The following is a 14,290-nucleotide window of genomic DNA, read 5'->3' on the forward strand; positions in this document are numbered from 1 at the left end:
CAGGAGGTGCTCTTAGTGGCTGCAGCTGAGGACGTATCCTGTTAGGACCCCAAGGGCAGGCCAGTACAGATGCCTGAATACTAACAACATGTATGTTTCAATTACATCTGTACTGAATACACAGGCGTTTCCCCCACCCCCATACAACAACATTCACATTGCACTAGGAATTAAAGGTACAGTGATAATTTAAAATATGGAGGAAAGTGTCTGTAGGTTTTCTGAAACTAGAACAGCAATTTCTAAGAGGGACTTGAGCAACCCCTCAGATTCTGGGATCCAGAGGTGTCCTAGAACCAACCCTTATGGATACCAAGGTATTCTTGTTTTCTTGATGTCATAGTAATTCCAGATTTACCCTGCTAGAAAAAGGAAGAGTTAGGAACTAAAAGGTCTATTTGGCTTTTGATAACTGCATATTCATCAGGCTACATAGGGACTTCTGCTTCCCCAGCTGTTTCTGTCATGTGGGAAACCGTAAAGTCACATGACACAGATTCCTGTAATAGAAAATTTGATATTAAAAAGCAATGCATTTATGTCTCCTATTCATGGCCAGAAAGTCTCTCCAACATGGCTGCCTAAAGATGAGCCAAACAAGGATGACACCGATAAACATGTCAGAATGGATGGAGGGAAGCTGGGGGGGGGGGGCGCCTCAGTCCCACACCAAGATCTCCAGGCAACTAAGGCAAGCCAAGAGTGGGGGAAACAGTCCTGCACAGGGAAGAGCTCACCGATTGGCTCTCCAGTACCAAGAAGTCGGCCCTGAAAACATACGTATGGGTAGCGTTAAGCAGACTGAGCAGGTTACATGTAAGAATACACATGTAGGGCTGGAGAGATGGCTCAGAGGTTAAGAGCACTGGCTGCTCTTCCAGAGGTCCTGAGTTCAATTCCCAGCAACCACATGGTGGCTCACAACCATCTGTACTGAGATCTGGCGCCCTCCTCTGGCGTGCGGGCATACATCGAGGCAGAATGTTGTATACATAATAAATAAATAAATCTTTAAAAAAAAAAGAATACACATGTATATACATATAATCATGTAACAACAGTTAATGATAAAAGGGGCCATGATTTGAAAAAGAGTAAGGAGGGGTTTATAAGATGGAAGAAAGGGGAGGGAGAGGTGATGATTATGTTATAACCTCAAAAATAAAAGAAAAAAAAACTTTGGTATTGCACTTACCTAGCACACTGGGCAAATCTACTAGGCTGGTTATAAGTAGAAGCAGCTATCCCAAAGACTCCATCATGCCAGCCCAGTGGCCCCCCCCGAGGGGTATTTGCATTTTTCTGTTTCTGTGTAAAATATCTGTGCAAAGCCTTTGGGAAGCTCTGCTGTGTGAGGCAGTATGTAACTAAGTAACTCCTCAGATGGAGAAAGTTGCCTTTGATTTGGCCTATAACCAGTGCTTGTTCCATCCCTGTGAATTTGCTGACTTGATAAATGTTAGGCATAATCCCAAAACCAATGTCCCTGGCACTTCTGTGGCCACAGACAGGCACAGAGTGATAAAGAACTTGGCTGTCTGCTTTGCGCAGTCCCAGACGAACTCAAACAAAGCTCTAGTTTGAAATCTCAGATTTCATATTGTCAGTAACTGTCCTCATGGATTAGTGTCATGTGCTTAGCAATTTTTTGGCTTTCTTTCTTGTAATAAAGTGTATAAAATGACCTACAGTTGTAAACTGGAGTGTTGTCAAGAGCCCCCGGGCTCACAAAGGTTCTGATGTGTATCACCAAGAAAACAAGTGGAACAGGCTTCACGCAGACGTGCTAGTGATCCTGAACACACAACGAAAGGACTAGTAGCATCTAATGAACAAGATCAGACAGAAATACACAAAGTAAGATTAGAGAGCCTGGGCCGGGGGTCAGTCATGCCCACCTTTGATCCCAGCACTCAGGAGGCAGAGGCAGGAGGATCTCTGTGAGTTTGAGGCCAGCCTGGTCTCCATAGTGAGTTCCAGGACAGTCAGGGCTACACTGAGAAACAGAGAACAGAGAGATCTCAAGCAAACAGTCATTGGATGATTAATTTAATGATTAAATCTTAATTGTTAACTTGATTGGGGATTTAGAATTAGCAGAAAACACACCGCTGGGCGTCCTTTACACCTGATCTTAGCCAAAGAGCTCGAAACTTACTTGGATGTTATTGAGGACATTTCCAGAGAGGTTTAGCTGAAGAGGGAAGACCTACTCTGATCGATTCCATAAAAAAGGAAATCAGAAGAAAGCAGCTAAGTGCTAACATCTCCACTTTCCACTTCCTTATCCATTGAGATGTAGGGAGTCCCTCCCATGGGGTCTTGCCAGGGTGAGCCTTTCCGATCACAGTGGACTCTAATCCCTCAAACCATGAGCCAAGGTAAATCCTTCCCATAAGTTGTTATTTGTTAGGTCTATGGCCACAGAGATAAAAAAAAAAAGTAACAACACACTGACCTACTATTTGTAGACAGGATAGAACCCAACTTCCAGAAATAATGAGAAGAAATTATGTTTCCTCACCAGCCACGATCTAAGACTGTGATAAGTTCTAATCAATACCAGCCATGAGTTGATGCGCATTCAGTAGAAGGTTTGAGCATGAGACAGTGTCTCAACATAAGTGATCAAACAATATACACAAAGACTGAAATTTTAGTATGGAGACTGAGAATAGAACTTGAGGTGTGAGCTCTCCCTGTGAAACACAGCAGTGGCTGAGATTTTCTTCTCCAAAAAAGTAGACAAAATTAAAAATTACATTGTGTTTTCCTGCTGCAAGCCATCAGCAGAATTCATGATAAGAAGCTGTATCGTAGGGCTTTGCAGTTACAAACCAACAACCTTGGAGCCTTAGTGGGGAAGGTGTTTAAAGGTTGGTTTTCCTAGGAATCAGAACAGTTAGTCATGTAGACCATGGGTTGTGAAGCAATGGATTATGGGACAATGGATTGTGAAGCAATGGATTATGGAACATAGATTGTGGAGCATGAATTGTGGAGCAACAGATTGTGGAACATGGATTGTGGAGCGTGGATTGTAGAGCACTGGATCATAGAGCAATGGATTGTGGAACGTGGATTGTGAAACATGGACTGTGGAGCAATGGATCATAAAACAGTGGATTCCAGGACTTACCCAGTGTGGATCTGTAGTAGTTCAGCCAGTGAAGGAGGATGTGCTTAACCTTCTTCTGTATTCTGCTCAGTTAGATGGATGTCGCAAGGTCATGCATAAGGCTTATGTCCTCTCCTGGATCATCAGGGTCTGTGTCCACCGGGTCTGCTAACTTTGAAGCCTTTAAATGAGAAGATGAATATACACATTGATATCTGTGTATACATACACATATGTGAGGGAGACTGCTTGCTGTGTGGCCAGCAAACATCAATCCTTCATCCACCATTCCTAGCTTCAGTTCATTCATAAATAAAATGAACACCATGCCTAGTCATGATTTATATTAACCAGGAGTACAGAGCTTACCTGTCCAAGCTTTGGCAACTTGAGTCGAACACTAACTCCCACTGTAGGTGGGAGGAGCTACAGATGCCTGGGCCAATCAGAAAGCATGAACTGAATATTCCCCGTCTGAGACAGAGACCACCAAGCACCCCCTGGCTTTCTCAAACAACTCCTGTCTGTGTTGGAACTGAAAGTAACTAGAATAAAAGCCCCCCCCCCCTCCCGCTTTTCCAGCCAGCCAGACGGAAACAGCAACAGCTTGGCACTTACATCTCTGTTCTGGGCCATCAACTCCTGCATCCTGCATTGCTTTTTGTAGGCCACCAACATTTCCTTAGCGTCCCGGGAAGAGGGGTTGATATCGGGGAACAGCTGGGAGAGAGAGGAGCTTTTTTCAGAAGCTGTGGCTAATGACACCCAGGGAAGCAAGAGAGCTCAGCATAAAGGCATTATGAATTATAGAAATTCATGCCAATCCAGGATATTCAGAATGTTTGTAGTAATTCTACAAAGTAAAACTTAGCTCACATACATGTTCCTAGGCTTTCTTTTAATAACTGCACTGTTCACAAAAACACACTCCAGATTTTTCAAGTTCCTGAAGTTTGATCAAAATCCACTCAGGCTCTACTACTACTTAGTTACATGAAAACAGAAATATCTTTATTTTCAGGTAAGGTCTCCTTAATGCATCTGAGGTCGGTCTGTTACTCACTGTGTAGACCAGGCTGGTCTGGAACCCATAGTCTTCCTGCCTCGGTTTCCTGAGGGCTGGACTTACAGACACACCCCACTATACTTGGCTAAATACCTAAGTCAATGGTTCTCAGCCTCCCTAACCTTTAATACAATTCTCCATGCTATGGTGACCCCCAGCCATAACTGCAGTTTCGCTACTCTTATGAAACAATGCGAATATATGATATGCAACCCACAGGTTGAGAACCACCTGTCTAAGATGACTAGGAAACATTTGGCCCACCTTATCAGGTAACGGTGGAGGCCTGTGTTTGACAGGTGCCAGTGACAGCTTCAGGCTTTGGGGATGCCTTTTGTAGATCAAGGTGATGGCGAAGCGCCCCGAAATAGTCACGGTGATGTATTTATTTACCTGGAAGCAACAGAAAAGGGGGGTCATTTGGGGGCGTGGAATCTACTTTGACAAGTCAAGTGAAACAGGGTGTTTGCCTGATGCTACAGAAGGAAAGGAGGAAGAGTTATCTGCAGGCAGCTTCCACCTAGATGCCAGAAACACAAGAGGTGGGTTCGCGGCGAGCGCTGTCCACTTACTCACACAAAGAGGGCGAGTGGAGAGAAACTATTTCGCAAGTCCTATAGTCGTATCTTAAGAAAGAAGATTGGATCCATTTTAGATTGAGAAAATTCTAGGACAATTCAGTCCTTCTGAGGTCTCATTCTGCCTCGAGACACAGCCGCCTTTCCCTGCATGATAAACTTGATACGATTCCCTTTCACACCAAGAAATGTGACTCACGACTGCCCGGTGCTTACACGTTTTAGAAGACTCAATGTTACTGTTAGATTGTAAAATGTACTAACTTCAGTCTCGTGTCCGTGGGTGACAATAGGCTTCTGGCCTGGAGTCAAGCTTTTCACTTTATAACAGAACTTACACGAAAATGCCACGTGGTAGCTCATGCTGGAACCCCAGCACTGGGAGGCAGAGACGGGATCCCTGAGGATCACCAGGCAGCCAGTCCATCCTCATTGTTAATTGCAGGCTAGTGAGAGATCTCATCTGAAAGGAGGTGGATGGTCTTTTCCTGTGGTCTCTATATTCATATTCATACACACACACACACACACCTATTCACCCATGTCTTACACATATGAATATATACAAACACACACACATTTGAAAAGAATAATGAATTCTAAAACAATACCCCAATTTCAATCGGATCATCAATTTTTCCCTTCGAAGGCCACACCCATTCCCTTATGATGCTTCCTTTTTTGCTGATCATTATGCCTCCGTCCTGATTAAACATCATTGCTATGGTCTTCCTAGGACAAACACAGAAATGGGGCCAATTTAGAACAAGGAAATAATGACGGATTTAATAATTTGGCTAAGGTGATGGAAGCCACCAGCATGTAGCCTTCAAGAGCGAAAGAACACTTCTCTTCTATTGCTGGAGGATGGCTACTCTACTTCTGCCCCAGTACTTCTTGGGAGCCAAGAGTGCTCAGTGGATGCGGACGGCACATTTAGGATACACATCCTTTCCCGTTCATCACTCCCACGTAGAGGGAACAACTGTGAGCCCTGCTGACCTCTATCATATCATGTGACCGGGATTCTTTGGCTACGGCTGACTGAATCGTACAGGGACAAGTGACCCAGGAGTGTGCTCCCTGCAGGTTGCTGCTTCAAGAGGCCACAGAGAAGCATGGAGGCACGAGGCATCCAAGGGCGAGGGAAAGCAAAAGCAAAAACAATCTAGTGGGACTATCACAGATTCCGGAGTGATTAGCAGTCTCGGGCCGGATATGCTGCAATCCTAAAACAAGTCATGAATTCTGTCTTCAAGAACAAGGAGACATCAAAGCATTTAAACAGCAAATCGAGGAAGTGGTTAAATGGGTGGGTAAGGAACAAAGTCTGCACTGTGAGACTTAGAAAGTCAGACCCGTTAAATGACTCAGGAGAGATGATAGCTCAGACTGGGATAGAGGTGAGAGAGACAGAGACATTCACAAACTATCTATCCAGCCAGAGCAGTGGTTCTCAACCTTCCTAATGCTGCGACCCTTTAATACAGTTCCTCATGTTGTGGTGACCCCCAACCATACAATTATTTTTGTTGCTACTTCATAACTATAATTTTACTACTGTTGTGAATTGTAATGTAAATATCTGATATGCAGGATATCTGATATATGTGACCCCTGCGAAAAGGTCATTCGACCACTAAAGGGGTCATGACTGCTGATCTAGGGGCTGCTGAGAAGGCTCAGCAGACAAAAGTGAGTGTTTTGCAAACCTGATTAACTGGGTTAGATCCCCAGAACCCACATAAAGGTGGAAGGAAAAGACCAACTCCACATATGTGCCATAACACGTGTGTCCCCGTCATCCACACAAAATAATAAATACAAATTTAAAATACAAAAATAACAATCCACATATATGAATATCAGTATGTTGTTAACAGCCCCATGAGAAGAGGCCAACAGTAAAAGCTGAGATCTACAGCAACCTCTAGAGCAAGCATTTGCAGCAAGAAGGAACAGTAAAGAATTTATAGAAGGGAGCTAGAGAGATGGTCTCAGGTATTCCATTATGGGGCAGAAAGTACACGAAGACAGCAATCTAAGTTAGACTTCAGGGTCTGAACTTTGGGACTAGTTGCAGGTGGTAGATGTGATGCTTGAAATTGTAGATGGTGGCCAGGCCAGGTGGAGTCAACATAGCATTCAGAGTTAGAGTGAGAATATAAAAATATCTGGTCCAGAATCGGGAGGGAGAAAATAACCAATCAGTACAAGTTCTCAGCAATATCCTTGAATGGCAAACTAATACCCGGCTGCTCATCTGTCTTTTGTGTGTGCACATCTCAAGGTAATGGAAAACGATTGGTCAAAATAGAACCGAAGAAAAGACGAGAGAGAGAGAGAGAGAGAGAGAGAGAGAGAGAGAGAGAGAGAGAGAGAGAGAGAGACTTCTTTTGTAGCTTATGAGGAACAAAATATAAGGCAAGATCATACAATGTCTCAAGAGAACACGTGTCTCTTTCTCCATGCTCGGGAATCTAGATGTGGTCACGTGACTCGCCCTATTTTAATCACCAGGCTGAAAGTACTCAGTGGGGTTCTTCTTCATTCCTACTGCTTTGCAACCCAGCCATCCCAGGAAGCAGCCTGCACTGGCCTGCAAGATGCCCAGCCAAGCTGCCTCCAAGCAAGCTCCGGCAGCCAGCCAGATACATCAGTCATCTCGCTCCAAGTCCAGGCTCGGAATCTCAGGATCACCATTACCGTGACTCACGGTTACTCATCCGGCATGGACTCAGCTCTGCCTTTCCTTCTCTCAACCTATTATGGGCTGGAAAGGGTGAGGGGAGCCCCGGATTAAAGGCTAAGACCTTTCAGTACTCCCTGTAACCATGCAGACTTGCAAAAGTTATTCATCTTGTTTGGACCTCGGTTCTCTTTGGTGAGAATTATGCTTAAATCATAGGGTTCCTGAGAAAATTAAATAAGATTTAGAGGGTGCTCTCTACTTAACCCTCCCTCCCCACACACAGCAATACTTGGAAATTCTGGCCTCGTGGCACAAACTGGTAATTCTAGCACTTTAGAAGTTGAAGCAGGAGGATCACAAAGTTTGAAGACAACCTGGCCTTACACAGGGAGTTTGAGAGACCAAAGATTTAATTGAACCTTAATCTTAAAGGGTTTCCGTTTTCCCTAAGACCACCTGGTATACAACCGAGCCTTGACCCTGGCTCCAGAAATGGGCTGCCATAGCAGAAATTTGAACAGCTACCCTAAAACTGGCCAATTGAGAAGATAGGGAGCAGGGCCATAAAATTTCTCGAGGTCCAGATGTTCTTGGGAGGCATCCTGTTCTTGAAGATACCTTGTCAGTTACTAATGGCCCTTTGTTAGGGTTTTCACACCTAAAAACTGACCAAGGGTTTCAAAAACTACCTCATCCTATATACTCTTCACCCAATCCCAAGACAACCAGATTCGAACTCCCCTGATATGGTGTTTCCCCTTTAAAAGTTTGCTCTACACTTCTCTCACCCACTGCGTTGGCGTGGGGAGGTGTAGTCCAAACTCGAGTTGGAATATTATTAAAAAACCCTCATGTAATTTGCATCGGAGATCCAGCTCTGTGAATTTACTTGGGGACCAGAAACTCGGGCATAACAAGAACAGCCCCTGTTACATACTGAGACACTTTCCCAAAAAAACAAAAACAAAACCGCCACCACCAACCCTCAAAAAAGACCAAATGAAATGCATTCGCTCTCAGAGAAGCAATTATTACTTCTCTGTTCTGTTTACAGTGTCCTGGAACGAGACGTTCAATTAAAAGGCCAGAAAATTGCATCATGCCTCCTAATCTTTCCTTCCCAACTTTTAAACTAGCGTTGTTGAGAGGCGGAACGACCTTTTGAAAGAGCTTCCTCAGCCTTTGAAATGATTCCAGGTCCTGTCATCTCGATTTCATCTCAACATCAAAGTTGGGACAGGCCGGTGTTTAGTGTGACACACGCAACCACTTTGCAAGCATGTTAATCTGTCTTCTATGTATCTATGTATCTATGTCTTCAGAATCAAGCATTAGTCTTTTATTTCTTTGGGTTTTTTTTTTTTTTTGCTGACCTGTCTTGTCTTCGCTGGCGAGCTACTGACATGTTTTGGTAGCTGACTTGGCTCACAGAAACAACCAGGAAGGGAAGCTGTATGAAGGGACTTTACCGGAAGTGTAGTCAGCATGCCGGAAGTGCTGAATGCAGCCAAAGCACAGGAATGCACATTTACAAACTTGCTGAAGAGGGAAAAACTGTTTGTTCTTGCTTCTTGTATTGCTTGATTCTCCTTTCCCATCATGTTTCCTAATCGTTCCTTCCAAACTTTTTTCTTAAGGATTTATTTTGTATTAAGTGTTCTGCCTGCAGACCAGAAGAGGGCACCAGGTCTCATTACAGATGGTTGTGAGCCACCATGTGGCTTCTGGAATTTGAACTCAGAACTTCTGGAAGAACAGCCAGTGCTCTTAACCTCTGAGCCATCTCTCCAGGCCACTTTCAAACTTTTTAATAGATGAAATTATCATCAACTGGAAGCCAGGAGAATTAAAAAAAATCAAGGGGACAAGAAGACATGTAATCAGAGCTTATATGAAGTGGGAACTCCAGTAAATGTGGAGGTCAAAGCAATTCCCAGGGGGAGGGGCCCTTCCTTCACCAGGAGGTGGTCTTATGGGTCAATTGTGATGCTGGCTTCTTCCTAAAACTCTTAAGAGCCAGAAAACATCCTCCTAAATCCACATCCAAACTTGTTGTGTTGAGATAGATAGATAGATAGATAGATAGATAGATATAGATAATGAATGTATGACTCATAGCTGATAGATAGATAGATAGATAGATAGATTGATTGATAGAGGATAGATAGATTGATAGAAGATAGAGATAGATGATAGATAGATAGATAGATAGATAGATAGATAGATAGAGGATAGATAGATGATAGAGGATAGATAGATAGATAGATAGATAGATAGATAGATAGATAGATAGAGATATACAGCATTTGTTACTTGTTTTCCTTCTGTGGTGCTTTAACTGTGTCACCAACTGAACTCGAATGTAGGAAAATCAGCAGGTGAAAGTATGCAGAAAAATGTGCTCCACTGAGAAGCAGCACTTACAGTGAGCTGAGTACTGGCTTCCTCCAACTCAAGCCCCGAGCCTCAGAATGTGACCTTACTTGAAAAACGGGGCCTTTGCAGATGTAATTAGTTAAGAAGGTCACGATGGAATCCTCCTGGGCTTATGGTGGGTGCTGAAGCTAATACCAATGGCCATAGAAGAAGAGAGGGCACAGAGAAACAGAAGGGGGAAATAGTAGAAGGTAATAAAGGCACAGCCAAGAACTCTGTGGGCTGCCAATAGGCAGAAAAAGAAACACGTGTGGGGAGGATGCTCTCCCGGAGCCCAGTGCTGTCATCTCTGTCTTCCGGCCCCGCCATCTGGGAGAGGACACATTCCACACACACTCAGCTTCAGGGGACTTTCAAGACAGCCTAGGAAATGACCATAGTCAACATCCACAACCAGTTACTATGGAGACCTGTAGCTCCTGCCACCTGCTTTTGGTTGATTGCCTTATTCCAACACTCCCTCCTCAACTCCCCAGCCTGCATGTGACCTTATCCTGACCCTCCCTGACATTTAAGGCCATTCCTTACCCTGCTTCCTTTCTAAGCCGTGGAGGTATGGCACTGGGGAGGAATTGGGGCTGGATTAAACTGGGAGAAATGATATAAAATCAGAAGGCTCAAGTATGGGTCATATAGCACCAGGATAAAGATTCAAGGCCAGACACTGTGAGGGCTTAACCTGAGCAAACACCACTCGGTAATATTTTTGGAAGCCAAAGTCAAAAGACAAGTTCTGCGACAGAGATGGCTAAAGATTCTCACTTGGTCTGTTAGAAAAAACGGTGGGACCCAAACCTGTCCATTTTCAAGACCGCATGAATAGGCCAGGGTGGTGATGGCACACTTCTTTAATCCCAGCCCTCTGGGAGGCAGAGGCAGGAGGATCTCTGTGAGTTCGAGGCCAGCATGGGTCTGCAAAGTGAGTTCCAGGACAAGGTCCAAAGGTACACAGAGAAACCCTGTCTCAAAATTCCCCCTAAAAAAACCCAACTCATAAATATGCCTCACGGAAAGGGGACTTATGACTAACGACCTCAAATGGGGAGTTTCTGTAGGTGGGCCATTTTTATCACAAGGACAATTCAATAAATGATGTCTAAGATACAGAGTCAGAAAAGAAGACGTGATGTCATCAGGATTTGAAGACCTTATCCTGCTGGCTTTGAACGTAAAGGAAGGGACCAGGCACCCAGGAATGCAGGCTGCCCGCAGAAGCTGGGAAAGGCAAGGAGACAGGTTTCCCCTACAGTCTGCTAGACAACTGAGACTCTGTGCCTTTTTATTCTATTGAGACCTGTTCAGGACCTCTCCAGTCTACAACGATAAGATTAGTCTGTGTTGTCTCTACATTTGGGGCTCTCTGTCACAGCAGTCAGACGGACGTTATATACGGCCCTCTCGTCCTGGGCTGCTGGCCTCTCTCCTGTGGGAAGGGACTGCTCACTGCTTCCCAGACTTCCTCTGCAGGAAGAACTGAGGAGTGACTCCCAGGGACAAGAAAGGGCTGGGTCTCCTGCTCGGCCCATCTACCACGCTGGCCCACCTCCAGCTTGGCAGGCACCTTTATGCCTTCCTTGGCACCTTTCCTAGAACTGTAAAAAAAAATTAAACGCCAGCTCTGATGCTCCCTGGGAGGGTTTCTCTCAGTCCTGGACTAACCTGTCCATTGTCAGGTGCACACAGTCTCGACCTTGGTATTCCACTGTGCTTGGGGACTCTCAAATCTGCCGTTCCAACACTCTCTGCCACTCAGAATCAATGCTTCACAGGCCCTCCAGAGTATTGATTACCCACTTACCTACTCAGCTCTAAATCCAGCTAATCTGTCTGTCTGTCTGCCTGCCTGCTTGCCTGCCTGTCCCATATACATATATACACATGTGTATATATATACTGTTTGTCTCTCTCTTCTCTTTTATAGGCAGCACCTCCCTGTGTAGCTCAACCTGACCTTGAAGTTCGTGATCTTCTCGCCTTAGTCTCCTGGAAAAAATAGGCATGCCCCACCAGGCCCAGCTTCTGTCTTTTTTTTTTCTTTAACTGCTTTATTGAGGTATGACTGGCATTTTTTAAAGGAACTTAATTATTATATACAACTTGATGAGCTTGGCGAACACTCCACACCCATGAAAGCACCTCACAGGCTGGGCCCTAGACACACACATCCCCTTCATGAGCTAGAGCTCTGTCCTAATTGCTCTCTTAGAACGCATCAAAAGCTTCCATCGTTACTCATCTTATTAAGTCTTGGAGTCATAGTATTGAATCTGAACAATGGAATTTTGAAATAATGCTTAGGTTTTTCCGGTTATAAAAACACGAGGGCAGATCTGGTGGCAGAGACCTGCAATCCCACGTACTTAGGAGGCTGAGGCCAGAGACTCTCAAACTCAAGGCCCGTTTAAGAGTGAGTACAAAGCCAGAATGAGAACCTACCTCAAAAAAACAAAACAAAAGCCGGGTGGTGGTGGCGTACATCTTTAACCCCAAGACTCAGGAGGCAGAGGCAGGCAGATCTCTGTGAGTTCGAGGCCAGCCTGGTCTACAAACCAAGTTCCAGAACAGCTAGGACTGCTCCACAGAGAAACCCTGTCTCAAAAAAAAAAAAAAAAAGGGTGGAGTGGGATGGGTGAAGAGTGGGCCCTGGGAAGATTTTTAATCAATGCATCCCAATATACTGTATGGGCAACTTTTTCTTTCAAGAATTCAGCTCCCTTCCCAGAGTCCTAAGGACAATGTTTTTATGAATGAAAATCAAGAGAAGAGAACGTTCTACAAACTGTAGAGAAGAAAGGATATTCTTTTTGTTTGGGTGAAAGTTCTGTAAATATTTAACGTCAATTTAGTTTATGGCATCGTTTGGCGGCAGCATTTCTCTGTTTCGTTTTTGCCTGAATGACCCATCTATTGGCAAGAGTGGAGTATTGAAGTGGTCTACTATTACCATGTGAGGGTCAATATGTGATATATATACACACACATAGATAGATAGATAGATAGATAGATAGATAGATAGATAGATATAAATATATATTTTATATAGTAGTGTTTCTTTTATAACTTGAGTGCCCTTGTGTTTGGGCATAGATGTTTAAAATTGCAGTATTCTTGTGGTGGGCTTTTCCTTTGGTAAGTATATAGTGCTCTTGTCCCATCTCATCTGATTAGTTTTGGTTTGAAGTCTATTTGATCAGATATTTAAATGGCTAAACCAACTTGGATCCATTTGCTTATCTTTTTTGTTTTTGTTTTGTTTGTCTTTTGTTTTTTTTTTTCTAGACAGGGTTCTCTGTAGCTTTTGGAGCCTGTCCTGGAACTTGCTTTGTAGATCAGGCTGACTTTGAATTTACAGAGATCTGCCAGTCTCTGCCTCCCAAGTGGAGTATCTGTGGCCCAGATTACAGGTCAACCAAGAGCAAAGTCAGAAGATTTGGATTAGAAGTGGGTCTTCACACTTCAGATGATTAAATTAAGAAAAAAAAATCCCTCACAGGTATGCCCAGTCATTGGGTTTTATTTAATTCCAGATGTGGTCAAGGTGACAACCAAGACTACCCCTTACACTGGGTATACAAACCATTCTTAAGGCCAGGACCAATGTCCAGTCAACTCAAAACAAACTCAACTAGATGCCAACAAAAACAAGCTCAGTTAGGCCAGGAGGTGGTGGCACATGCCTTTAATCCCAGCACAGCACTCGGGAGGCAGAAACAGGCGTATCTCTGAGTTCAAGGCCAGCCTGGTCTACAAGAGCTAGTTCCAGGACAGGAACCAAAAAGCTATGGATAAACCCTGTCTTGAAAAATAAAAAAAACAAAAAACAAAAAAACAAAAAAAAAAAAACAAGCTCAGTTAGTTTTGTTAGCTTCTGTCTCAGAGTGCTTTATCTGGGTTTTGTTTGTTTGTTGCTTATATCTTACGGTTCCCGATTTTCTGGCTTTATGAACTTTTAGTCTCTATGTCTATATGTGTTTCTTGTGCCTTTCCTTTGGCTCTTTGTTTCTTTGTTTATTGTTTGTTTTGTCTTGTTCAGGTTTGTTTGATTTTAATCTTTTTTATTTTGTTACATGCCTGCTTGTTTACTAAAGACAGAGAGCAAAAAAAGAACACGGATTTGAATGGGTGGGAAGGTGGGAAGGATCTGGAAGGACTTGGGGGGAGGGGAAACAATCAAAATATATTGTATGAAAAAATCTATTTTCAATAAGATAAACTAAAGTCTTGGAGAATCAGGAAAAGAAGCAGTGCTGGGGTGGTGGCGCACGCCTTTAATGTCAGCACTCAGGAGGCAGAGGCAGATGGATCTCTGTGAGTTCGAGGCCAACTTGGTCTACAGAGTGAATTCCAGGACAGACAGAAATATGTAGATAGACTCTATCTCAAAAAAAAAAAGAAGAAAA

The sequence above is a fragment of the Alexandromys fortis genome, unplaced genomic scaffold (assembly GCF_014885135.2).
Source record: "Alexandromys fortis isolate MF-2015 unplaced genomic scaffold, M_Fortis_MF-2015_v1.1 scaffold_50, whole genome shotgun sequence".
Classification (NCBI taxonomy): Eukaryota; Metazoa; Chordata; class Mammalia; order Rodentia; family Cricetidae; genus Alexandromys; species Alexandromys fortis.